General features: G+C 38.8%; 1 protein-coding gene across 20 annotated transcripts in view; it reads right to left on the bottom strand.

Moving 5' to 3' along the window:
* The window catches only part of CAMK2D (calcium/calmodulin dependent protein kinase II delta), a 315281-nt gene that overhangs the window by 127379 nt on the left and 160711 nt on the right, over window positions 1-27191 (bottom strand). The window lies entirely within an intron of this gene.

Genomic DNA, 27191 nt, shown 5'->3' with positions numbered 1-27191 from the left:
ACTGAACTGAACACATGCCTTTACAGACTTGAAAAACCTAAGGTATTCGTCAGTGAAATCTAATCATTAAGTTGGGCCATGGTGAAATCTGATTCTTGTATCTGCATTATAAGGTCCAGTGGAATGCAGTTTACGTGAGTATTTCAGGTATTTCCAGCAATCTCTCTCCACGGTCAGCAGAAAGGAGTTCCTTATCTATAGTGGGTCAAGAGTTGCCATAGTCTTTCATAGCTCAGAGGAATGCATCTTCTGGAATTTCATGTTCTCAGCATCACAGTTTGGTAAGGCTGTGTAAAACCTCATGGGGAATACAGTGTGGAAGATGAGGAGGAACCTGGGAGTCTAGTGGTTGCCAAAAGCAGGGCTAAAGAAGGGCATAATAAAGTGAGTGCAAGTGGATTCAAAGCACCAGGGTTGTGTGTATTGTAGGATATGGCCAGGGGAGATTCCTGGGCCTCCTCTATACCCCTGATGATGATGGGGTCTTTGCTGGCAGGCCTCCTCCTGACTCCAGATGAATGGGGTTAAAAGGCCTCTTTGGACAAATCTATTTATTGTCACCCAAATGAAATACACATCAATTCTCACTCTGGCTCAAATTGATCTCTGACTAGAATTCAAGATCATATATAGGTAATGCTTTTTAATCCTCTAGTTTTAAAAAAAGGTTTTCTCCAAACTTCATGGTCACCTCTTATACATTTCTTATGGAATCTTTCTATCATGTGTTATATATTACTACTGCTACTGCTGCTAAGTCACGTCAGTCGTGTCTTACTCTGTGCAACCCCATAGACACCAACCCACCAGGCTCCCCCGTCCCTGGGATTCTTCAGGCAAGAACACTGGAGTGGGTTGCCATTTCCTTCTCCAATGCATGAAAGTGAAGAGTGAAAGTGAAGTCGCTCAGTCTTGTCTGACTCTTAGTGACCTCACGGACTGCAGCCTACCAGGCTCCTCCATCCATGGGATTTTCCAGGCAAGAGTACTGGAGTGGGGTGCCATTGCCTTCTTCGATATATTACTACATCTACTACCAAAATCATATTCTGCGCAATTTGATGGCAGAAACAGTGCTATCATTTGTATTCCCTACACCAGTGAGCACAGTAACATCACGCATTAGGTGCTCAATAAACATTTGCTGACTGACACAATGAGGTAGATGCAATAGAAACCTTTTCCCTACACAGAGCTCAGACTGACAGTCACAGGTAACGCCTACTAAGTGCAGACCCTGTCAAGTTCTGCTCTATTCTGGAAGTTTTGTATCAATCAAATCATTTGATTCTCACAGAAGTCTCAGAAGTCACACGGTGTTGCTATTTCTGTGTAACAACTGAGGCTCTGAGAGGTTAAACAAATTGTTCACAGTCAGACAGGAAGTAACCAGCAGAGCCAGGGTCTGGTCAAGTTGGTGCCAAGACTCTGGAGGTCTGTACCTAACCTGTACTTAATTCACAGTCTGCTTGGTGGACTAAGGACAGAGCTAGAGGCAAAAGTGTTATTTCTGAAGAAAAGATGAAAGATAGCTCCTTAAGCCTAGACAGGTTGAGGGATCATTTTTCTTCATTTTTCTCAATTTGATTATTCTCTTCTTTGCTTTTCCTTTCTATTCTATCTTATTCCCTTTGCATTTCCTTCTGTTTCAACTAGGCTCTTCTGGTTGAAGGCCACAGAAAGCAACTGGCTTCTGTAGGCAGGAAAGGGCTCCACTGGCAGGATATGGAGCAGCTCACAGAATCAAAGGGAGGCCTGAAGAAGCAGGGTCAGGAGTCCAGAACCTGGGTGCCTTCCCCTTCCCAGGCCACCAGAACTGCAGCTTCTCTCCTAGGCTGCACTCCTAAACCATCGTAAGTCCACTCCTAAACCATTTTTTGTCTTTTAGTTATTGGCCCAGGTTTCAGACTGCAGAGAGAAGGGGAAGCACCTGACAAGTCTAACTCAGGTCATGCACCCCCACCCTTAACTGAAGGAGAGCAAGACACCTTCTAGAACAGAACCACAAGGCTAGAAACAGTTGGCCCTCTACACTCACAGATTCCACATTTGCAAATTCAAACCAATGGAGACTCAAAAATATTCAGGAAAAAAGAAAAATTCCAGAAAGTTCCATAAAGAAACCTTGAATTTACTGTGCCTGGCAGCGTTTACACAGTGTTTACACTGTTTACAACTATTTACACAGCATTTACATTGTATTAGACATTATAAGCAGAGAAGGCAATGGCACCCTACTCCAGTACTCTTGCCTGGAAAATCCCATGGACAGAGGGGCCTGGTAGGCTGCAGTCCATGGGGTTGCTAAGAGTCGGACACGACTGACCGACTTCACTTTCACTTTTCACTCTCATGCATTGGAGAAGGAAATGGCAACCCACTCTCCAGTGTTCTTGCTTGGGGGATCCCAGGGACAGGGGAGCCTGGTGGGCTGCCATCTCTGGGGTCGCACAGAGTTGGACACGACTGAAGTGACTTAGCAGCAGCAGCAGCAGCAGCAGGCATTATAAGTAATCTAGAGGTGATTTGCAGTGTACAGGAGAATATGCGTAGGTTACATGCGCAAACCATACCATCTTATATAAGGGACCTGAGTATCTATCTGTGGATTTTGGTATTCAAAGAGAATTCTGGAACCAACCCCCTATAGATACTGAGAAATAACTATATAATGCAGAAGGGTTGGTCACACAGTTAAACTGTGGTATTTACCAAAAAAAAAAAAAAGAAAAAGAAAAGAAAAAGGGCAGAAGAGATGCTGCACAACAAAAGCAAAAGGTATTCATGATGCCCATCTTTTAACTTAAAAAAAAGAAATGTTCTTTAGGTCTCTATCCATTATTACCTAAGGAGCCACAGCCTTATTCACTACTCACAGGTCTCTACAGAAGATGGAGCCCCAGGCTGAGTCACTGCTGCTGGTTTTCTGGGTCCCATACTGGCCTGCAGGCCTTTCTCATCAACATCACTGTAGATCAAACATAACTAGGGACTTCCTAGCTTATTATAGTGGCATCATGTTAGTTAAATGTGATGTTTTCAGCTTCTTAAGTGTCTCCACAACTTTTTCACTCAAGGAGAGGAAACAACACAGGCTAGAAATGTGACCTATTTGTTGACTGAATTATCTATAGATTAAAATAAGACCAAGAAATGCTTGGATTTCAAACTCAAACTGAGGAATACAATTTAAAATTAACAAAACATACTATATTTTGTTATAATCAGTATGAAATTTCAGGCTTAAAGATGAACCTTTAAAGTGATTTTTTCCCTATGTCTCACTGAATCTCTACCCCCCCTTTTGTGCATATATGCACATACAAACATACATGCATACATGTATATATGTAGATGCACATGTGTGCTCACTCACGCAGTGGTCCGACTCTTTGCGACCCCATGGACTGTAGCCGCCAGGCTCCTCTGTCCGTAGGATTATTCCAGTAAGAATACTGGAGTGGGCTGCCACTTCCTACTCCATGGGATCTTCCGACATAGGGATCGAACCCATGTCTCCTGCACTGGCAGGCAGACTCCTTACCACTGACCCACTTGGGGAACCCATACAGATGCACATATATGTACATATATATGTGTATACAGATATGCTATACAATAAAAAGTATACAACAGACCCAAGATAATTCACAGGTATTCTCTGATTTCATAAATTTTTATGTTACTTTATACATCTTCATTCTTTGACATTTTGAATCAGAAAGTCATATGATGAGAGGAAAATGCATTAAGCAGAAATCCATAAAGTCATTTTAGTTTATCTAACACTGTGTAAACTAAATATGGGGGCTTCCCTGATAGCTTAGTTGGTAAAGAATCTGCCTGCAATGCAGGAGACCCCAGTTTGATTCCTGAGTCAGGAAGATCTGCTGGAGAAGGGACAGCCTACCCACTCCAGTATTCTTGGGCTTCCCTTGTGGCTCAGCTGGTCAAGAATCTCCCTGCAATCCGGGAAACCTGGACTCCATCCCTGGGCTGGGAAGATCCCCTGGAGAAGGGAAAGGCTACCCACTCCAGTATTCTGGCCTGGAGAATTCCATGGACTGTATAGTCCATGGGATCACAAAGAGTCAGACAAGACTGAGAAACTCACTTTCAAACTAAATATGAAAGATTTTAAATTCCCAGTATGATTTAGTCTATAGACCTTTACGCCTAAAAACATAAAAGCAATTTTAAAATATTCATTTCCTGTTCTGCAAAGAGAACTTTTAAAATATTGCCTCCAGTATTAAACTGGAAGCCACTGTGTTTAAGAGGATGTCAACTGGCATGGAGCAAGCCTTGCTCTCATCTCCCAGACCACTGTCTTCTTCAAAGGCATTTCCCTCTTTGGTTTGGTTCCTGTCCACCTCTTCTCTTTATCTGCCTGCTGTGGATCTCTTGTTTTTTGCCTACCTGCTATTATTTCTTCTCTGTTAACTATACCCCTTTTCCCTTTCAGTAATCTGGCTTGACCACCCTCCCTTTTCAGTTCCAAAGGCTACTGTGTCATTACCTTAGTCAGAATAATTGGTTCAGGGATGTACAACACAACTCAATTTTGGTACAACTGTTGGAATTAAACGGAAATAGAGGCTTTATTTCCAATGAGAGTTAATACTATAAGAAAAATCTAAGCCTGGAATTCCGAGGGCCACCATATTGGGAGAATGTGCTTGAACAATCAACCAGAAAAAACTGGGACTAGCTGAACTTGGGTTACTTTTGAGCCACATTTGAAACCAGATTTACTTTCACAACTTACTGTCATTACTTTGTGGTGAAATTCTCCCATCCTAGCTCTCATGGCTTTGTTCCCACTTCTCTCAACAGAAAACAACCTTAGGATGTGAGGATCAGCTCAATTCCTCTTTACTCAGGCATCTTCTAGTTATGTGTACTTGGATTTAGTTCAGATAGGTCCAACTGTCATAAACCTAGGGTTTACCTCTGTATTCCATGAATGAAATATCTCTAATACTATTGATTGAGGGTTATAACATTCAGAAGCTTACAGAAAATCCTCTTTTCTATGAACACTTCCTAGTCATAGTTAAAAAAAAAAAAAGCAGGGGTAGGGTTGAGGATGAAAAACATTCTCTTAGCTCCATGTTCAGGGCATGAAGTTAAAAGCACACATCTATGTAGTGTAAGAGGAGTGTACAAGTAGAGCAGACTTCAGAAGGTCCCACATTAATATATGGACTAAAGGGGGAGAAGATAAAAACAAATCATCCAAAACAGGTGCAAGTATATGATACTCCACCATTTAAGCTTTGTTAAGTACAGAGCAATATTTCACAGTAGCTCATAACATTGTCTTCAGTGTCAAAAAATCCGAGTTTAAGTCATAGTATAGTCACTTACTCTGTAACCTTGGACAAAGCAATTAATCTTTAGTGTCCCAATTTCCTTCCCTGTAAAGAAGTAAATGTCCCAATTTCCTTCCCTGTAAAGAAGTAAATAATACTATATACCTCTTAGATTTACTGTGCAGAATAAAGGAGACAACATGTAACAACACGTTTTGGGAAAGGGGGTTCATATAGCTCAACACATATTAGTTCTAATTAAGTCAGACATTCATTTTCAAAACCCAAATGATTTTCCAGTAATAGAATGCATTGATAAGGGCAGTTCAACAATGCTCATTTAGGCAAATTTTACTTGCATATTTATTAATTGAAGTTGCAGAGTCACACACTCTGTAACTTTGTTTCATATAAACAATGAATGCTTCAAATCAGCAGAGACCAAGTCAACATCATAGTTGTCCCTACAACTCTCTTTACACTGCAACACTGAAAAGTGTGCCTTTTGTTTTAAATCCCTTTTTGCTTCTGTAGGTAAAGAGATTATATGAACAACCAAAGAGAATCTCCACATTGATGTGTCCAATAAGAGAAAGTTAATGCTGAAGCACGGAGTTACAGAGGCAAAGCTTTAAGTCTGAGCACATAAGAAATGTGTTTTTCCTCCTCTAGCCTATCAGCAACTATCACTTACAAGTTTTTTGCAAACTCCAGGGATAAATTTCAAGAGTCTAAATATTGCAAGTCCTAAGGCACTATGCCTTATCTATTCATCATTCCACTCTATTCATAATCCCCAAGTGTTTCGGGTTTTATGACTGTCAGCCAGGCATGCCCTTAGTAAAAGTCCATATTATCACTCATTCTAGGACCAGAAACCAAATGCTGGTGATGTAGATCATCCAGATCAGTAGCCTCTTTGTTTAAGTAAGAGAAGGAAAAAAGGATTTCTTACTGCCCATGTAAATGCCCCAGTTGGGTCAACGTTTCTGGAAAGGACTAAAGAGTTTTCAAATTCCAAAATAAGAGATTAAAAAAGCAAACAAAAGAGGCTTTCTTTCCTCAGACTCCAGTGAAGAATGTGACCACTGAAGAAATATGTTAGGCCATGAACACATTGCATGTTTCATTCTCGGCACCTTGCAGGTCTGAGAAAGAGAATGACAGTGACTTCAAATGTCTAAATAATTACAGCCACTAACATCAGGCTCCCAGGATAACTGAATATCTTACTTTGCTTGCTGGCTAAAAATAAGTAACCAAAATGTTCCCAAGAAAACGTCAAGGTAGATGGTAAATATCAATTAATTAAGCATCATAACAATCAAGAAAAGTTAAGTACATCATAATCATCATGCTGGAGAACATTACATCCACTTTGATCACAGACCCTTAACTACTTCACGTTTCTTAAAACGTGTGTGCGTGATGTCACATTTGCTCCAAAGTAGATACTCGGCTAAACAAAATCTCCAATTTTAGTTTTAGTTAAAAATCCATCTCTATGATTCTGAGTTTGCCAACTAGTATTTAGGCAAGAGCATGCATGCTCAGTTGTGTCCAACTCTTTGCAACCCCCTAGACTGCAGCCCACCAGGCTCCTCTGCCATGGGCTTTCCCAGGCAAGAATACTGGAGTGGGTTGGCATTTCCTCCTCCAGGGTATCTTCCTACCTATGGATCAAACCCACAACTCCTGCCTTGCAGGCAGATTCGTTACCACTGAGGCACCACAGAAGCCCATATTAAGGCAAGAAGATGTTCAAATAACTAGCACTGTGGCACCATATATACCCAAAGTAGCAAAGTAAATGAATGGGAACCTAAAATATTCACTTTAAACTCTCTAAACTCTTTACAAAATAATCTGGTATTCTTTCCAGAAGCTTCCTCATATGCTCTCATGCAAAGATAATTATTGAATACCTACTGTGTGCAAGAACTATTCTCAGCATTGGGGGTAAAATAAAAAAGAGAAAAAGTCCCTGTATTCATGGAGCACTCTTGTGGGTGATGCAGAAAATTTGACTAGATAGATTAAGGTTAGTTTTTGACAGGTTAGGCAGTGATGAGTGTTAAGGAAGGCGGGTGGGGAGCCAAGGAGTTGGGAAGAGTTGGTAAAGAAAGAAGGGTGACATTTAGGGACACAAGGAAGGTCTCCTTGAGAAAGAGACCTATCAGCAGAGTCCTGAAGAGAGGGAGAGGTAGGCTATGCTAGAAGAAGAACACTCAGAGCCAAGGAAACAGGAAGAATAAATGGCTAGTTTGTCCTAGGCTATGATGAAGGCAGTGTGGCTGGAGCTGAGAAGGCAGGAAGAGAGGGGTAAATCCATGGGACAACGGAATGCTCTGAGCTGTGTTGAGTGGAGATGCAGAAACAGGGAGACTAGTCAGGATGCCTTTACAGTGATCCAGGCAAGAGATGACAGTGGTTTGGGCCAAGGTGGTACCAGAGCCATGGTGAGGCCCACCGACATGGTGATGAGTTACCAAATTCTGAATTAATTTTAAAACCAACAGGAGTCACTGACAAATCAGATACAATATTTAAGAAAAAGAAATGAGTCAATAATTACTACAATGCTTTTGGCCTGCCGCTGCTACTGCTAAGTCGCTTCAGTCGTGTCCGACTCTGTGTGACCCCATAGATGGCAGCCCACCAGGATCTCCCATCCCTGGGATTCTCCAGGCAAGAACACTGGAGTGGGTTGCCATTTCCTTCTCCAATGCATGAGAGTGAAAAGTGAAAGTGAAGTCGCTCAGTCATGCCCAACTCTTAGCAACCCATGGACTGCAGCCTACCAGGTTCCTCTATCCATGGGATTTTCCAGGCAAGAGTACTGGAGTGGGGTGCCATTGCCTTCTTTTGGCCTAAGCAACTGCAAAGATGGAGTTGCCACTAACTGGTAGGAGTGAGTTTGGCAGTAGGATGAGGAAGTCAGTTTTAGAGATTTTAAATTTGAAATGATAGTTAGATATCCAAATGGAGATGATAATTAGGTAACAGCATATGTCTGGAATTCAGGTCGAGGCTAAGCTGCTTAGTTTATAGATGAAACTGAAAGCCATGAAACGGAATGAGAGTATAAACAGAAATGTAAGATGCCTAAAGAATATGTTCTTGGATCACTTATCTAGGAGATGAGGAAGAACCAGCAAAGAAGACACAGGACAGAACAAAATTTCCTATGCGATACATCTGAATTACCTCTAAGGTGTTTTGAACACATGCATGTTGCTTTAAGAATATCTAAAGAAAGCTTCAAATGCCTTCAGGAGAGGGACAAAATCTAACCCATTGTGGGCCATAAGGATCAGTACAATATCAACTATAAAGTAAACACCAAACATATTTGTTGAATGAATAAGTGAATTCAGGATTTTGACGGTTCAGTTGAACTCAACAAATATTTCCAAACACTTTCTAGTTTCAGAAATTGAGCAAGACACTGAGAAAGAAAGATATGTAAATAGACACCTGTCTGACAGAGAAGACAGATGGGTTAAGTTGATAGTAAACTGGTTTAATTTCTTGCCCAGGGCAGCACAAAGCTAATAAACATAAACATATCAGGTATGGATAAAAATAGTATATTCTTTAAAGGGAATAAGAGATCTCCCTTTAAATAACATATTTGTTAAGATCTGATTCCCTACTTTCCATTTTAGCAAGATACTTGAGAAATTACAGTGAAAGTCAATGGACAGAAAAACTTAATTCAAGATATTAATCCATATATAAAATTTTTCAAAAATCCTATCACTACACTAAAAGAGCAAAGAAGAAAAATGAACAAGATCATGAATTATAATAATTTTCATCAAAATTTATGTTGAATTTTTTTTTTGAGGGTTCAATAATGGCCCTAATTGTCAGGTTACTGATTTGGAATTCAAAAAATTCAAATGCATTTGTGAAAAATCAGACTATTTCTCTTTTAAATTTTTTTTTTAAACAAAAGAGATATCTTCCTTGAAACAATTATTTTTGTCTGCCAACATTTTAACAAATTAATAGCCACACCAACACATATGAAATACATACTGTACATAACAGATGCACACAAACAAATGGCTTGCTATATGGCTAGAGAGTTTGGTGGTTAAACAGGAAGCAAGCTGGGCTGAAAGACAGACAGATACACAGACATAATAAATGTCTAAATACTCATACTGAAATTATATTATTAGTCAAATATTATCCACAGAATTATTACTAAATCATGAGTGGCCATTTTAAATATTTCAGTTCTACTTTTCTAAATTAAATCAATTAGCAAACTGATAATTTATGTAAGCTTTATCCATACTACTGAGAAAGAGTAACTCTGTTCAAGTAGATATCTGCCCTGATCCCTTCACAGAACTGGTACAACCCACTATATACGTATACATCAATAAAGAATATATGCAACTGAAATAACATATTTGATAACTGCTTCTATATTTTTTACTTACTTAAAATGTCAAATATTCAAGTCATTTATCCAATAAACATTTACTGAGTCCCTACTATGTTTCAGTACTGTCTATATCCTTGCTTAGGTTGGTAAAGACAGGATTTTTTTTTTTTCAAAATGTGCTTGTTTGTCAAAAGTTACATACTTTTAGATGTTTTACTTATTTTATTTACATAGTCAAAATTCCAAAACACTGAACTGGTAACTATTTCTGAGTCTGCTAAGTGTCTTTTAACAGAAAGTCATTGTTTTCAGTTCAGTTCAGTCGCTCAGTCGTGTCCGACTCTTTGCGACCCCATGAATCTCAGCATGCCAGGCCTCCCTGTCCATCACCAACTCCCAGAGTTCACCTAAACTCATGTCCATCGAGTCAGTGATGCCATCCAGCCATCTCATACTCAGTCATCCCCTTCTCTTCCTGCCCCCAATCCCTCCTAGCATCAGAGTCTTTTCCAATGAGTCAACTCTTTGTATGAGGTAGCCAAAGTATTGGAGTTTCAGCTTTAGCATCAGTCCTTCCAAAGAACACCCAGGACAGATCACCCAGGACTGGACTGGCTGGATCTCCTTGCAGTCCAAGGGACTCTCAAGAGTCTTCTTCAACACCACAGTTCAAAAGCATCAATTCTTCAGTGCTCAGCTTTCTTCACAGTCCAACTCTCATATCCATACATGACCACTGGAAAAACCATAGCCTTGACTAGACAGACCTTTGTTGGCAAAGTAATGTTTCCGCTTTTCAATATGCTGTCTATGTTGGTCATAACTTCCTTCCAAGGAGTAAGTGTCTTTTAATTTCATGGCTGCAATCAACATCTGCACTGATTTTGGAGCCCCCCAAAATAAAGTCTGACTCTGTTTCCACTGTTTCCCCATCTATTTCCCATGAAGTGATGGGACTGGATGCCATGATCTTCGTTTTCTGAATGTTGAGTTTTAAGTCAACTTTTTCACTCTCTTCTTTCACTTTCATCAAGAGGCTTTTTAGTTCCTCTTCACTTTCTGCCATAAGGGTGGTGTCATCTGCATATCTGAGGTTATTGATATTTCTCCCGGCAATCTTGATTCCAGCTTGTTTCTTCCAGCCCAGCGTTTCTCATGATGTACTCTGCATATAAGTCAAATAAGCAGAGTGAAAATATACAGCCTTGACGTACTCCTTTCCCTATTTGGAACCAGTCTGTTGTTCCACGTCCAGTTCTAACTGTTGCTTCCTGACCTGCATGTAGGTTTCTCAAGAGGCAGGTCAGGTGGTCATTGTTTTAACTGTTCTCAATTATACAGCTATCAATTAGCTAGTCAATGCATTAAAGAGATTAAAATATCCTTTTCTCTAATCAGATTACTGTAATTATTTTAGAAACGGAATTTTCAAACCAACAGTAGGCTTCAATAGAAGAGATTCAGGTCCAATTAGTCACCATATATTACTTCTATCTCTTAAATTACACTCAAAGCAGCTTTCCACGTTCTGCATTCCCACTGCACTACTTAGCTCCAGAAACTAGTATCTCATGTTAGGATGCTAGTGTTTCCCAACTTGTATCTGGGATGACTTTCCGAAAATACCTCATTATGTCATTCCCTTTCATTCTCCCTTTTAGAAATCAGGCTTGAGTTCAAGGAATGAAAATGAGAAACGGGCTTTGAGCACTGGCCTCTGCCTGTTTCTTGAGTCTCACAGCCTCATGGAGCTTTCTCCCCTCAGGTCAATGGCTCATCCAGACGGAGGCACACATCTACAGCTGTCTACAGTCTCTTCCCTCTGGGGCACTACACATGCCATTCCTCTTGACACTGCAGAAAGGAGACAAAGTCTGTGGCTGACTAAACTCTCTTTATCCTGTAAGTCTCTGCACAGAGTCACCTCCTCTCATCCCTGCGATCATTAGGCACCACTGTTTCCTATGAGCTCACTGCATCTCAGGGCTCATTGTAGTTTATTGCCTCTCTTCCTCATTAGGCTCTAAGCTCCTAGTGGGCAGGGACTATGTCTTATTCATGGTTTTAACTCTAGTATTTAGCAAAGTGCTTGGCATATAATTAGCACCCAATCAGTATTCTAGTCATTGGATGAATGTATGATAATAGCAAATCTATTTACAGAAAATGTCTAATGTACCGAAGCTTGGGGGAAAACTAACAGCAAGCCAACAGCAGCACCTGCCACGCCTGGGTGTCTCAAGCAGAAGTGAAAAGTAAGCAGGGATCAAGTGGGACCTGGGCTTCCTGCCTACAGAGTCCAGGCTGGGAGACGGACTGGATGAGAGCATGGCAGAAAATATCATCACATCCTGAAGAAGCTGACTGCTCAACTTAGTCCAACATCTTTTAAATTGTCACTTTTCCAGATTATCTTACGTAGCAGAATGTCACTGACAGTCCAGAGGTGCTGTCTTTAAAATGACAATTAATACCCAAGATAGCAATTGCAGCTTTGTCCAAGGAGAAGCATCTGACTCAGGAGCTGAAGGGCATTTATTAAGAAGGCAACACTTTAATAAGCATCCAAGATTTTTGTTTAACAAACTTTTTGAGAAAACTGTGCTTTCAAAATCTGGATGAACAAAAAAGGCAGTAAATCTCTTTAATGCCTTTGGGCAACAATTTCCAATGAAGTGTGATTAAGAATAGTTTTCAGTTGTTTATTCTATCAATAAATAATAAATCTTGGTGGCTTATAGCATATGAGAAACACATAGCTCAGACCTCTAAAAATCTTAAAACATGTCTAAAAATTTCTAGCCTTGATTTCTGACCTCCAGCTGATAAATGACTATGTCTTGCTTGTCATTTCAATTCCAAACAATTTAGGAGTTTTTAACTAATTTTATAAAATATTCAAGGTTTTTTTTTTTTTTTTTTTTTAAGTGTAGGGTTTTCTGGTTTCTGGTCTGGTATGTAAAGAACTCAGAAATTGTCACTTTGTTCTGAAAACAAGTAAAAAGTTATAAAAACTAAAAAAATTAACAATGCTTCATAGACCTGTCAAATAAGGTCACAAGGCAGACTGCTACCCCCAAAACTGAAGAAACTGACAGGCACATACAGAAAATCACAACTTACTGAAACAGAAACCTCTGTGGGAACCAGTGTCATAGTAGGAAAATCTGAACTATTATTGACAAAATGCTGATGGCTCAGGGTGGATGAGGCTGGAAGATAAAACACCAGGGGCATGGGAGGCCCCCAGTTATTGAAAGGTGGACCTCGAGGAGTTCTATCAGGTTGTCACCGTGAATACTGGAGAAAAAATCTTCCTGTGCTTCCAGCAGGGAGATGGAAAAAGGAACCATTTCGAAATATGGCAGAGCATTCTGTTCGTTTCAATAAGGGCTGCCTTAATTTTCCTGGACTCCAAAATCACTGCAGATGGTGACTGCAGCCATGAAATTAAAAGACACTCGCTCCTTGGAAGAAAAGCTATGACAACTTAGACAGCACATTAAAAATCAGAGACATTATTTTGCCGACAAATATCCATCTAGTCAAAGCTATTGTTTTTCCAGTAGTCATGTATGGATGCGAGAGCTGGACCGTTAATGAAGGCTGAGTGCCGAAGAACTGAGGCTTTTGAACTGTGGTGTTGGAAAAGAATCCCTTGGACTGCAAGGAGATCAAACCAGTCAATCCTAAAGGAAACCAGTCCTTAATACTCATTGGAAGGACTGATGCTGAAGTTGAAGCTTCAATACTTTGGCCACCTGATGTGAATAACTGACTCATTTGAAAAGACCCTGATGCTGGGAAAGACTGAAGGCAGGGGGAGAAGGGGACGAGAAGATGAGAAGATAGGCTGGCATCACCGACTTGATGGACATGAGTCTGAGCTCTGGGAGTTAGTGATGGAGCTGGTGAGGGAAGCCTGGCGTGCTGCAGTCCATGGGTCACAGAGTTGGACATGACTGAGCGACGCTGAACTGAATGAGGAGATCTTACCAGAGTCTGACTGACTCAGGGAGCAATGCAAATGGAAGAAGGGAGACATTCAACTCCAGCATTCTCTAAAGGATAGGGGAATAAAGTAAAACCGAGAAGCACTGGTGAAGTTAACAGTCTAAGAGATAAGGCTCACCTAAGACCTAATCACAGGACTATAGAACACTTTCCCTCCCCTAACACCTTACCAATGCATCACTAAAGGTCCACTAACCACAATTCCTTTTACGCAATACATCACATCCATCTCCCAACAAAAAATTACAAGACATACCAAAGGGCAAAAAGCACACTTAAGAAACTTCCCCAGTAGCTCAGATGGTAAAGAATCAGCTTGCAGCAACTCCTGCAGCTCAATTCCAGAAAAATAAAAGATCCAATCAAAAAGTGGGCCGAAGAACTAAACAGACATTTCTCCAAAGAAGACATACAGATGGCTAACAAACACACAAAAAGATGCTCAACATCACTCATTATCAGAGAAATGCAAATCAAAACCACAATGAGGTACCATTTCACACCAGTCAGAATGGCTGCGATCCAAAAGTCTACAAGCAATAAATGCTGGAGAGGGTGTGGAGAAAAGGGAACCCTCTTACACTGTTGGTGGGAAGGCAAACTAGTACAGCCACTATGGAGAACAGGGTGGAGATTCCTTAAAAAACTGGAAATAGAACTGCCTTATGGCCCAGCAATCCCACTGCTGGGCATACACACTGAGGAAACCAGAATCGAAAGAGACACGTGTACCCCAATGTTCATCGCAGCACTGTTTTTAATAGCCAGGACATGGAAGCAACCTAGATGTCCATCAGCAGACGAATGGATAAGAAAGCTGTGGTACATATACACAATGGAGTATTACTCAGCCATTAAAAAGAATACATTTGAATCAGTTCTAATGAAGTGGATAAAACTGGAGCCTATTATACAGAGTGAAGTAACCCAGAAAGAAAAACAGCAATACAGTATACTAATACATATATATGGAATTTAGAAAGAAGGTAACAATAACCCTGTATGCGAGACAGCAAAAGAGACACAGATGTACTGAACAGTCTTTTGGACTCTGTGGGAGAGGGCGAGGGTGGGATGATAAGGGAGAATGGCACTGAAACATGTAAAATATCATATGTGAAATGAATTGCCAGTCTAGGTTTGATGCATGATACAGGGAGCTCAGGGTTGGTGCACTGGGATGACCCAGAGGGATGGCATGGGGAGGGAGGTGGGAGAAGGGTTCAGGATGGGGAACACATGTACACTCATGGCAGATTCAAATCAATGTATGGCAAAACCAATACAATAATGTAAAGTAAAATAAATAAATAAATTAATAAAAAAAAAAAAAGAATTGGCTTGCAATGCAGGAGACCCAGGTGCAATCCCTGGGTCAGGAAGATCCCCTGGAGGAGGGAATGGCTACCCACCCCAGTATTCTTGCCTGCAGAATCCCATGGACAGGGGAAACTGGTAGGCTACAATCCATGGGCTGCTAAGAGCTGGACACGACTAAGCAACTAACCATGCACACATGCAAAAAGCTAACAAGAATCAGAGCCAAAATCAGATGTGGCAGCAATGTTAGAATTAAAAGACCAGAAATTTTAAAAACTATAATTCATATGTTAAAGACATTAATGGAAAAAAGTAGACAACGTGCAAGAATATATGGGTAATGTAAGCAGAGAGATGAAAATTCTGAGAACAAAAAAGAAACACCAGGATAAAAAAGAAAACATTGTAACAATAATGAAGAATACCACTGATGAACTCATTAGTAAACTGGACCCAGTTGAGGATAGACTCTCTGTTTGGGGAAATGACAATAGAAACTTCCAAAAGAAGAAAAAAATATAGAGGATAACAGTAAGAATATGGGAAGAAACAGTAACCAATATGGTACATATTAATCCAAATATATCAATAATCACTTTCCAAATACATGAAAAGAGACTGTCAGAGTGGTTCAAAAAGAGGCACAAATATCCAGTCAGTAAGCAATTCACTGTGATTATAAAGACACATACAGATTATGACTAAAACAATGGAGAATTATATGTCATGCTAACACTACTCAAAAGAAAGTGAGAATATTTATATCAAAATTAGAGTAGACTTTCAGGCAAGGAAAATTATCAGAGAAAAAGAGGGGCATCGCTTAAAGACAAAGGGGTCAACATTCCAAGAATATGTAACAATTCTTAATGTGCATAAGCCTAACAATACAACACCAAAATATATGACAAACACTTACACGAGTATTACTATTCCTGCTTTCTTTTGCTTCCCATTTGCATGGAATATCTTTTTCCATCCCCTAACTTTGCAAGGTGATCCAACCAGTCAATCCTAAAAGAAATCAGTCCTGAATATTCATTGGAAGGGCTGACGTGGAAGCTGAAACTGCAATACTTTGGCCACCTGAGCGAAGAGCTGACTCATCTGAAAATACCCTGATGCTGGGAAAGATAGAGGGCAGGAGGAGAAGGGGACAACAGAGGATGAGATGGTTGGATGGCATCAGCAACTCAATGGACATGAGTCTGAGTAGACTCCAGGAGTTGGCAATGGTCAGGGAGGCCTGGTGTGCTGCAGTTCATGGGACAGCAAAGAGTCGGACATGACTGAGAGACTGAACTGACTGAGCTGAACTTTCGGTATGTATGTGTCCTTAGGTTTGAAGTGTGTCACTTGTAGGTAGAATATGCACAGGTCTCATCTCTGTATCCGTTTAGCCAGTCTGTGTCTTTCGGTTGGGGCTTTTAATCCATTTACATTTAAGGTAGTTATTGATATATACGTTTCTACTGCCATTTTCTTAATCATTTAGGATTTGTTTTTGTGGGTCTTCTCTTATTTTTTCCTGCTAGAGAAGTTCTTTTGGCTTTTGTTGTAAGGCTGGTTTGGTGGTGCTGAATTCTCTTAGCTTTTGACAAACACTGATAGAACTGTAAGAAAAAACTGGTGAATCCACTACTGCAGTTGGAGATTTTAACACTTGTCTATCAGAAATGGACTGACCCAGCAGACAGAAAATCATTAAGATCATAGCTGAACTCAAGAGCACCATAAATCAACTGGATATAATTGAGATGTATAGACTACTTCATCTAACAACAGTATAATACACATTCTTTTCCAGCCCATATGGAGCATTCACCAAGACAGATGACATCCTGGGTCATAAAACACACCTTAACAAGTTTAGAAGGTTAGTAAGCACACAAGGTCTGTTCTCAGAGTACATGGAATTAAACTAGAAAACAGTAACAGAAAGAAAACTGAATGATCCAAATACTAGGAGATTAAAAAACACATAAGTCAAAGAAGAAATCACAAGAGAGGGTTTAAAATATTTTGAATTAAATGCAAATGAAAAATAGAACTTATCAAAATTTGTGGGATGAACTATATATAGGGGAATTTATAACACTGAATGCAACTTTAGAGGGGAAGACATAAAATTAATACTCTAAGCTTCCACTAGGAAATAAGACAAAGAAGAGAAAATTAAATCCAAAGTAAGATGAAGTAAAAATACAAATTGGACCAGAAATCAATAGACTTGAAAGTAAGAATTCAACAGAGGAAATCAACAATAGCAAAAAAGCTAGTTCTTTGAAAAGATCAATGCAACAGATGAGTTTACAGCCAGACTATGATCAAAAGAGAGAAGACATAAATTATTAATATGAGAAATGAAGGAGGAGACATTACTATAGATACCACAATTATTAAAAGAATAATAAAGGAATATTATGAATAACTCTATGCCCACATATTCAATACCCCAGATGAAATGGATCAATTCTTTGAAAGACACAATCAGCCAAAAGTGCACAAGAAGAAATAGACAATAGACAATCTGAATAGTCTTATCTAATAAGGAAATTGAATTAATAATTAATAACCTTCCAAAACAGAAAGCAGACGTATTCACTGCTAAGTTATACAGAACACTTAAAGGAAGAAATGAAACTATTTCTTTATAATTTGTTCCAGAAAACAGAAGCAGAGTGAACACACTGCAACACATTCTATAAGGCCACCATTACTCTAAATATCAAAATCAGATATAACTTATACAAGGAGGAAAAATTTAGACCGATATCCCTCATGAACACAGATATAAAGATCCTCAACAAAATATTAACAAACTTAATACAACAATGAATAAAAAGAATTATTCACCACAAGCAAAAGAAATTTATTTCAAATATGCAAGGCTGGTTTAACATTCGAAAATCAATGTTATCCATCAATCACATCAACAGGCAAGAACAGCAAAATCACATAATCATATCAGTTGATGCAGAAAAAGCATCTGACAAAATTCAGCATCCATTCATGACAATAATTATTAGTAAACTAGCAACAGTTCCCCAACTTCATAAAAAACATTTTAAAAATACCACAAGCTAACATCATATTTTGGAGAAGGTGATGGTACCCCACTCTAGTACTCTTGCCTGGAAAATCCCATGGATGGAGGAGCCTGGTAGGCTGCAGTCCATGGGGTCACGAAGAGTCGGACACGACTGAGCGCCTTCGCTTTCACTTTTCACTTTCATGTATTGGAGAAGGAAATGGCAACCCACTCCAGTGTTCTTGCCTGGAGAATCCAAGGGATGGCGAAGCCTGGTGGGCTGCCGTCTCTGGGGTCGCACAGTCAGACACGACTGAGGTGACGCAGCAGCAGCAACATCATATTTAACAGTGTGAAACATGAAGTTTTCCCACTAAGATCAGGAACAAGGCAAAGATGTCCTCTTTCATCATCCCTTTCCAACATCAGAGTAGAAGTTCTCGCTAATATAATCAGATAAGAAAAGGAAACAAATGGTATACAAACTGGGAAGGAAGAAACAAAATGGTCTTTATTCACAGATGACATGATTGTCTATGGAGAAATATCCTAAAGAATTGACAACAAAATTCCTGAACTAATATAAGCAGGATACAAGGTTAACATGCAAAAATCTATAGCTTTCCTATGTGCCAGAAATGACCAAGTGAAATTTATATTAAAAACACTTTAGCATTTACATTATACTCCCTAAGAGTGAAATACTTTGGTATAAGTCTAACAAAATATGTAAAAGATTTTTATGAGGAAACTACAAAACTCTAATGAAAGAAAAAATAAATAAATAAATGAAGAGATATTCCTTGTAGGTGAGTAGGAGGTCAAGATGACAGTTTTCCCCAACTTAATCCTGCAAGTCCTTTTGTTGATATCAAAAACTTGATTTTAAAGTTTATGTGGCAAGCCAAAAGACCAAGCATAATCAATGTAATAGTTAAAGAGAAGAACAAAGATGACGGACTCACACCACCGACTTGAAGACTTACAATAAAGCTACCGTAATAAAGAAAGTGTGGTATTAATGAAAGAATAAGCACAGATTATAAGAAAATAAAGCCCAGAAATGAACATATATAAATGTAGTCTCTCATCTTTGACAAAAGAGCAAAGGCAATACATCAGGGAAAAGAGACTCTTGAACAAATGATGCTGGAGCAGACACATATTAAAAAAAAAAGAAGAAAGAAAAACCTAAATCTAGACCTTACACCCTTCACAAAAATTAACTCAAAATGAGTCACAGACCTAAATGTAAAACTGTAACTCCATAAATAAATCTATAAAAATCCTGGAAGATAACCTAGAATATCTGGCTGACCTTAGACACGGGGATGGCTTTTAGATACAACATCAAAGGCATGATCCATGAGAGAAACAATTGATAAGGTGAACTTGATTAAAAATTTTAAAATTCTGCTCTGCAGAAGACACTGTCAAGAAATGAGAAGACAAGTTATAGACTGGGAAAAATATTTATGAAAACATCTGACGAAGGACTGTTATCCAACTACACCAAGAATTCTTAAAACTGAACAATAAGAAAATGAATAATCTGACTTAAAAACTGGCAAAAGATCTGAAGGACACCTCACCAAAGAAGATATGCAGATGGAAAATAAGATATGAAGAGATGCTCCACACCACGTGTCACTAGGCACTTGCAAATTAAAACAAGATACCCACTACACATCCATTAGTGTGGCCAAAGTCCAAAACAATGACAACATCAAGTTCTGGCAGGATATGGAGCAGCAGGAACTCTTCATTCATTGCTGATGGGAATGCAAACTAATACTGCTGCTGCTGCGTCACTTCAGTCGTGTCCGACTCTGTGCGACCCCACAGACAGCAGCCCACCAGGCTCCTCTGTCCCTGGGATTCTCCAGGCAAGAACACTGGAGTGGGTTGCCATTTCCTTCTCCAATATATTCATGCACGCTAAGTCGCTTCAGTCGTGTCTGACTCTGTGTGACCCCACAGACGGCAGCCCACCAGGCTCCTCTGTCCCTGGGATTCTCCAGGCAAGAATACTGGAGTGGGTTGCCTTTGCTTTCTCCAATGTATTCATGCATGCTAAGTCACTTCAGTTATGTCCGACTCTGTGTGACCCCATAGACAGCAGCCCACCAGGCTCCTCTGTCCACAGGATTCTCTAGGCAAGAATACTGGAGTGGGTTGTCATTTCCTTCTCTGATCAAAATGATACATTCACTTTAAAAGACAGTTTGGCAGTTTTGTATATAACTAAACATATTCTTACCATATAATCCAGTAATTGTTTTCCTTGGTATTTACCCAAAGGAGCTGAAAACTTAAGTCCACACAAAAACCTGCGCATGGATGATTACAGCAAGTTTATTCATAACTGCCAAAACTCAGAAACAACCAAGATGTCCTTCAGCAGGGAGCTGGATAAACAATCTGCAGCTCATCCCGGGAATTATTATTCAGTGCTAAAAAGATATGAACTATCAAGACATGAAAAAACATGGAGGAAACATAAATATATACAGCTAAGTGGAAGAAGCCAATCTGAAAAGGTTACATGCTATATGATTCCAACTATGACTTTCTAGTCAAGGCAAAACTATGGAGACAATATAACAATTAGTTGTTTCTAGGCAGAGAGAAGGGTGACATGAATAGTTGGAGCACAAAGGATTTTTAAGACAATGAAATTATTCTGCATTAAACTACCAAAAAAAAAAAAAAACCAAAACCCAGTCAGCGTGCAATACCAAGAGTAAACCCCAATGAAAACTATGGACTTTGGGTAATAATGATGTGTCACTGTAGAGCCCTCAACTGCAACAAATACACCACTGTGCGTGGGAAGTCAACAGTGTTATACATGTTTGGAGATAGGGGTATTTGGGAATTTTCAGAAACTTCTGCTCATTTCTGCTTTGAATCCAAAACTCCTCTAAAAAGACATCTTATAAAAGTGTAATAGTTAAAAGTTTCCAAAAGTCCTAAATTGCATAATGTTTTCTCCTACTTTATAAAGACAAATATGGGAATTGATATAGTCTCAAGAAAATCCAGATTTACATTAAAGAATAAAAATTAACTACAGCGAACAAATGAAACAGCGATTAGTCCTTTGGAATTTAACATAATTATCCCTGACAATAATTCTACAGAAGCATCAGATGATATTCATTTGAAGAGCCTCCATCCTCCTGTACGTTGTCAACTAAAAAGTACTCATGAAACGAGGTTGCATCTTATCCCACACAAACTCACAGTGTCTGCTAACATTAAAGAATTATGATGTGTGGTGAAAGGGGTGAGTTTGCCACCTTGGAGCAGCACCATAATACATGAGAAAAGTTGAGTGTTAGTTTTTAGCCTTTTATTCAGAAAGGAATCAAAAGGATATGAGTGTCCCTACCCCTTTCTATTGAAAGTACAGGAGGTCAGTCATTTAAAATGTTTTTTGTTTTTTCCTAAAAAATGCACAGGCATACCACCTGAGATACTGCAGACTCTGTTTCAGACCACCTGTGATAATGCGAATATCACAGTAAAGCAAGTCACATGAGTTTTTTGGTTTTCTAGTGCATGTAAAAGTTATGTTTGTATTATCCTGTAGTCTTTTAAGTGTCCAACAGCATTACGTCCTAAAAGAAAGTGCATACCTTAGTTAAAAAATACTTTATTGCTTAAAAATGCTAACCCGAGCCTTCATCAAGACATAATTTTTTTGCTAGTGGAAGGTTTTGAAATATTGTGAGAATTATCAAAACGTAGCACAGATATATAAAGTAAACAAATGTTGTTTGAAAAAAATGGGACTGATGAACTTGCTGGATGCAGGGCTACATAAATCTTCAATTTGTAAAAAATGCACTTTCTGTGAAGCACAATAAAGCAAAGTAATAACGCAGGGTATGCTTGGAACAAAATCATTACCATTTTATTAATTCTCCAAGAAATAGAACACTGAAATTATTTAGTATAACCTTGTGAAACCTGTATTTTCCCATCACTGAACTTCTACAGTTCTAGAATTATAGCTTTCTGCTGGAACGGACATTAAATTTCATTTTAATAATAGCCAATATGTTTTGATTTAAACACAATTCTGTTTTTGAAAACAAATAAGAAATGCAATAACTTACAGCATCCAGAGTTTCTTTGTCATTAAAATACCCTCCATTTTAAGTTGACTGACTGTTTCTTGCATATAAACTGCCAACTAAAAGCAAAATTCCATAGACTCAACTTTGTTCTAAAAAATATTTTCAGACAGATTTTACAGTCATCGTCAAGATCTGTGGGAATCCCCAGCAGATACCAAAATCTGAGGATGTTCAAGTCTCTTACATAAAATGGTATCTTACTTTTCCTTGTGTCAGCTGCTCAGTCATGTCCAACTCTAACCCCATGGACTGTAGCCTGCCAGGCTCCTCTGTCCACGGAAATTTCCCAGACAAGAATACTGGAGTGGGTTGCCATGCCCTTCTCCAGGAGATCTTCCCAACACAGGGATCAAACCCAGGTCTCCTGAATTGCAGGCCGCTTCTTCCCTGTCTGAGCCACCAGGGAAGCCCCTCATAAAACGATACAGAGTGATCTTATACTAGGTGCGTGTGCTCAGTCGCATCCGACTCTTTGCGGCCCGTGGACTGTGGCCTGCCCGGCTCCTCTACCCGTGGGATTTTCCAGGCAAGAGCACTGGAGTGGGGTGCCATTTCCTACTCCAGGGGATCTTCCCGACCCAGAGACTGAACCTGTGTCTCTTGTGTACCCACGTCTCTTTTACCTCCTGCATTGGCAGGCGGATTCTGTACCAATAGCACCACCCGGGAAGTGTCATGATATACATATATTTCCCGTTATACTTTAAACCATCTCTTGATTACTTATAATACCTAATAAAATGCAAATACTTACAGTTGCCAGCTGCAATAAATTCAAGTTTTGCTTTTTGATCTAAGATTGGTTAAATTTGTGGACGTTGAACCTTAGGATATGGAGGGCCCACAGTCCCTTTTTACTTTATTCCTACCAACACCTTACATATTTCAGGGACTTACTATCATCTACCTGGATGTTAGTAGACCAGGGTTCAACACTTTCACTCTTTTCTTCAATCTGTGTACACAGCACAATATCATGGCACAAGGCATCCTATGCTATAATTATTGATTTATTTTCTTTATCTTGACAGGACTTTAACCTAGAGACTTGTTCTCAAGTACTGTTTTACAACAGAAAATAGTCTTCCATAGTTTGCTTTCACATTTTGATCTGAGTGTGAAATTATTTTGCTGCTATTGTTTGTTATCTACAGTGTTCTAGAGATGTAAATGAAAGGAAATGTTATGCTGAGTAGCTTTTAAGGCAGATACAATTTTCTGTGAATAAAAACAAAAGGTATTCAGAAAAAAAAATTTTAAACTAGCCCTCCACCTTCCAAAAGAAGTAATAATCAATGGAAAATATACGCCTTGTGAAATACTGGACAGTATTATCAGCATAATACAATTTTACCAAATTACCATAAAAATGACCCAGTGAGTAGGAGCACATACCAGATGTTTTAACAGACACTATAAAACTCGTTATATTTGTGTGTGTGTTGTAAATTCTGCTGACCTGTTGGTTATATAACCAAAATACTCTAGTTTGTGATAAAACGCTAGAATATGTAGCTATGCTTTTTGAAGGCGAAAAGTGGTCATTCACCTTCCCTTCAATCAGCTCATCTGCAGTACCTGGTGCAGAGTGACTACATACCAAACGTTCATTCAGCTCCCCACTATAAGGAGTGTACTTTGAAAAATTTTAGCACTGTAATTTGAAATTTGTAAAAATGAAAAATATACACGTTTTCCTAACAACCACAAAACATGCAACTTGACCAGGACTTCGGACGAGTACGTATATGATAAAACGGGGCAGGAGGAGGAGGCACAGCAGATTCTCTCAGAGTATTTCTTTTTGAATTTATCTAAATGGGGCATTTATTTTAAAATGCACAAAAACACTGCTTTCTTCCTCTCTAAAGCATTAGACAAAGTATCTTGCTCTTAGCAGGCATCTATCACATATTTAATAAATAGAATTTCTTATCTGGGGCCAAAAACACAAATGCTTTAAAACAGAGGGAAAAAAGTACTTCACATACCAAGATGTGTGTTTGCTAGGGGAAAAAATTGTTCTTTTTAAAGACACAGTGATACCATTTTTCTCCAATAGTTAAGACTCGTAAGAAACTTTCTAATATTTATAAATGGCATGAGGAGTTCCATTAATTCTACCAGAAATCTCAAATGGATGCAAAAAGCATTCTGGCTTCATAGAATAGAAAAGAACTTAAGAAATGTCTAACAAGTTTTTCATCTGGTCCCATGGCCTCATTCTATTTGAGAAAAATGAAGCTTAGAGAAAAGAATGTAAAATGTTTAGCCCCAGGTAGCTCTGAGCCTGAAACTTAAATCTTTCCATTCTGGGTCAGCAGGCTTTCCAGTAAGCCTTAATGTAATTATTCTCTTGCAATATTTACTTAAGAGTGTGATGTTTCTATACTTCATTGTGTATATTCACCCACAAAACACACCATACAGATCTTTTCTGACATGCAGTCCCTGAAATATAGAAGTCATATTCAAATGACTGCCCTTGTCAAAGCCTTATTAGCCATCAGTCCTAGAAATGGACTGGATCTGCTCTATTTCCTAAGGCTGATGGCTCTGCCTGTAGGCCTCTCCCTGAGGACTAGAGTTCTAGCTCCATTATTCCACTGTCTTACCTTCCCTTAGATTTCAGATAAAGCCACATCTCTTGCCTCCTAGAGTTGCTGAGGTATGCCTAAAAATCATGCCAGGGACAGACCTTGAGGAATATGATTCTAAAAAAATCAAGCAGTTAAGTTTTTGCTGTGAAGATATCTTCACTTGCATGAAGCCCTTTCCCACTGATTCCTGAGTCTATTTGCAAAACTGAACTATTAATACTTTGTAGTTGGAAACTGTGGACAAATACTTGAATAAAAAATGTAAATTAATAATAGCAAAAAGAAACTAAGAACTCATGGCCCTTTCTGTTCTGCTTTTTAGAAAAGTATTCCACTAGAAGAAGCCTCAACACACCTATAAAAATAGAACTTCCCATTAGATTCTGAATAGCTGACATTCCACAGGAAGTATGCACAAGTACCACACTGCCAAAACCATCATCAAAAGGACAAACACAGAGAACATTCCATCTTTAGGAATTTAAGTAGTTATTTTATCTTGGAACTGATTGGCAAAGTAACTTCCAGTTTTTTCCATAAGTATTTCATTGATGTCTTTAAGATCATACTTTTCTTAACTATGTTTTAAATGTATATTTTTCTAAAGCTACTTACTTTTCTTCTCCCTAGAATACCACCACAGTTAAACAGAGGATTATTTATTTATATCTGTTATAATCTCTTTTTACTCACTGAACATCTATACTTTTAACTATTGTTTTCCAATTGTCTCTAAAGCTCGATGCTACTTACTGGACTGTGTTTAACTAGTTTATTAATCTCACTTACTGGAAAAGCATTTTGATGGGAATTGTTGATAACTCTCCTCTTAAACTTTAAACATTGAAGAATAATTGCAACACATTTCATAGTAACAGCAGACATGTCTGGTTTCCTATCCCCAATGAGCAAGACTTCCCTTCCTGCTATGGACTGACCTTACAGTTAGTTGGTCAATGCCAATTGCTGTTATTCTATCCCCTTTACTACTACTTGGTTCAGATATGTGCATCAGAAGCAATTCTAAACAATAATGCACTATCAGATATCTTCTGAGGGACTGCTGGGAAAGGTTTTCCCTATAAATAAAAATATATGAATGGGATTAATATTCCTTTTCCCCTGCCTTCGCAAGTCACCATGATACCTGAAATGAGGCACCAAATGTGAGAACGTAAGAGGTATCTGAGAGTGAGGATAAACCCACAAACTACAAGGAACAGACTGAAAGATGGAATGAACTTGGTTTCTTAAAGACATCATTGGAGGACTGAATTAACCAAACCTAGTATTAACCTGTCATTAGACATATTGTAGATGAAATAATATTTTTTTCTTATCTATTCCCCAAATATCACAATAAATGCTAGAGAGTAGTCCATCATATGAATGCACTGTAATTAAGGAAGCGGATTCTCCATTATTGGATCCTTAAGTTGGTTTTCTTCCCCCTCCTCCCAGCCTCCTATAAAGAACAATGCATAAACATCTTTCAAGCTTTATCTGAATTTAGAGTATCAGTTTCCATGGACATTGTTCCAAGAACCAAAATTACTAAGTTATACAATATGGACATTTTTGATTTGGAGTATCAATCTGATTTTCAGAAAGTGTGTTCTTATTTAACCCTGAGAAGTATTGTGTGTGGCCTGTCTCACTACATCCCATTCAGCCAGGTGGGATGCTATGGACTGCTCCCCAAGAGCATGGTTTTCCCTTTATTCTTATTGATAGAACCTTGGTCTCCAATTCTTAGTGTAAGTAAATTTTGGTGTTTCCATTCTTCTTGCCAGTGACTGGTGAGGGGCAGGCATGTAACTAGTCCTGGCCCATGAGGTGAAAAATGGAAGGTTTACTAGATGAATTGTTCATTCTAAAAAAAAAAAAATACGGTACAATATCTTCCAGGATAAATTACCATGTCTGCATGTAGGAAGTTGAACCATGCCAGTCTGAGAACAAAGACAGTGAGCTGGGGTAAAAGATGGGAGTTTGATGATGTTGTTGAACCCCTGAAGTAACACATCTCAAGGGTTCTTGAGTGTTCTTTTTATGTAAGATAGTTACAAATACTTTTAAAAATTCAATGGAAAATTATGTTTATGTACACTGAGGTGCATCATTGTACACTTGGCTTATATTGTACATTGTAAACTGAGAACTACTTATGAGATCACAATGAACAATCCCAAAGCAAACACTCATAACTATTTCCCTTAGGAAGATTAGCTTAAATTTAAAAAAAAAATGATGCTGAGTATTCACCTTTTTTCTAAAGAATTACATTTGAAAATATTATCAGGTCATTAATTTGGACTCCTACTTGGAGAAAAAATGATCTTTAACTCAAAATCTTCAAATAAA

This window comes from Oryx dammah, unplaced genomic scaffold (assembly GCF_014754425.2).
Source record: "Oryx dammah isolate SB20612 unplaced genomic scaffold, SCBI_Odam_1.1 HiC_scaffold_3, whole genome shotgun sequence".
In the NCBI taxonomy this organism is placed as follows: Eukaryota; Metazoa; Chordata; class Mammalia; order Artiodactyla; family Bovidae; genus Oryx; species Oryx dammah.
This window is presented reverse-complemented; position numbering and strand designations above follow the sequence as displayed.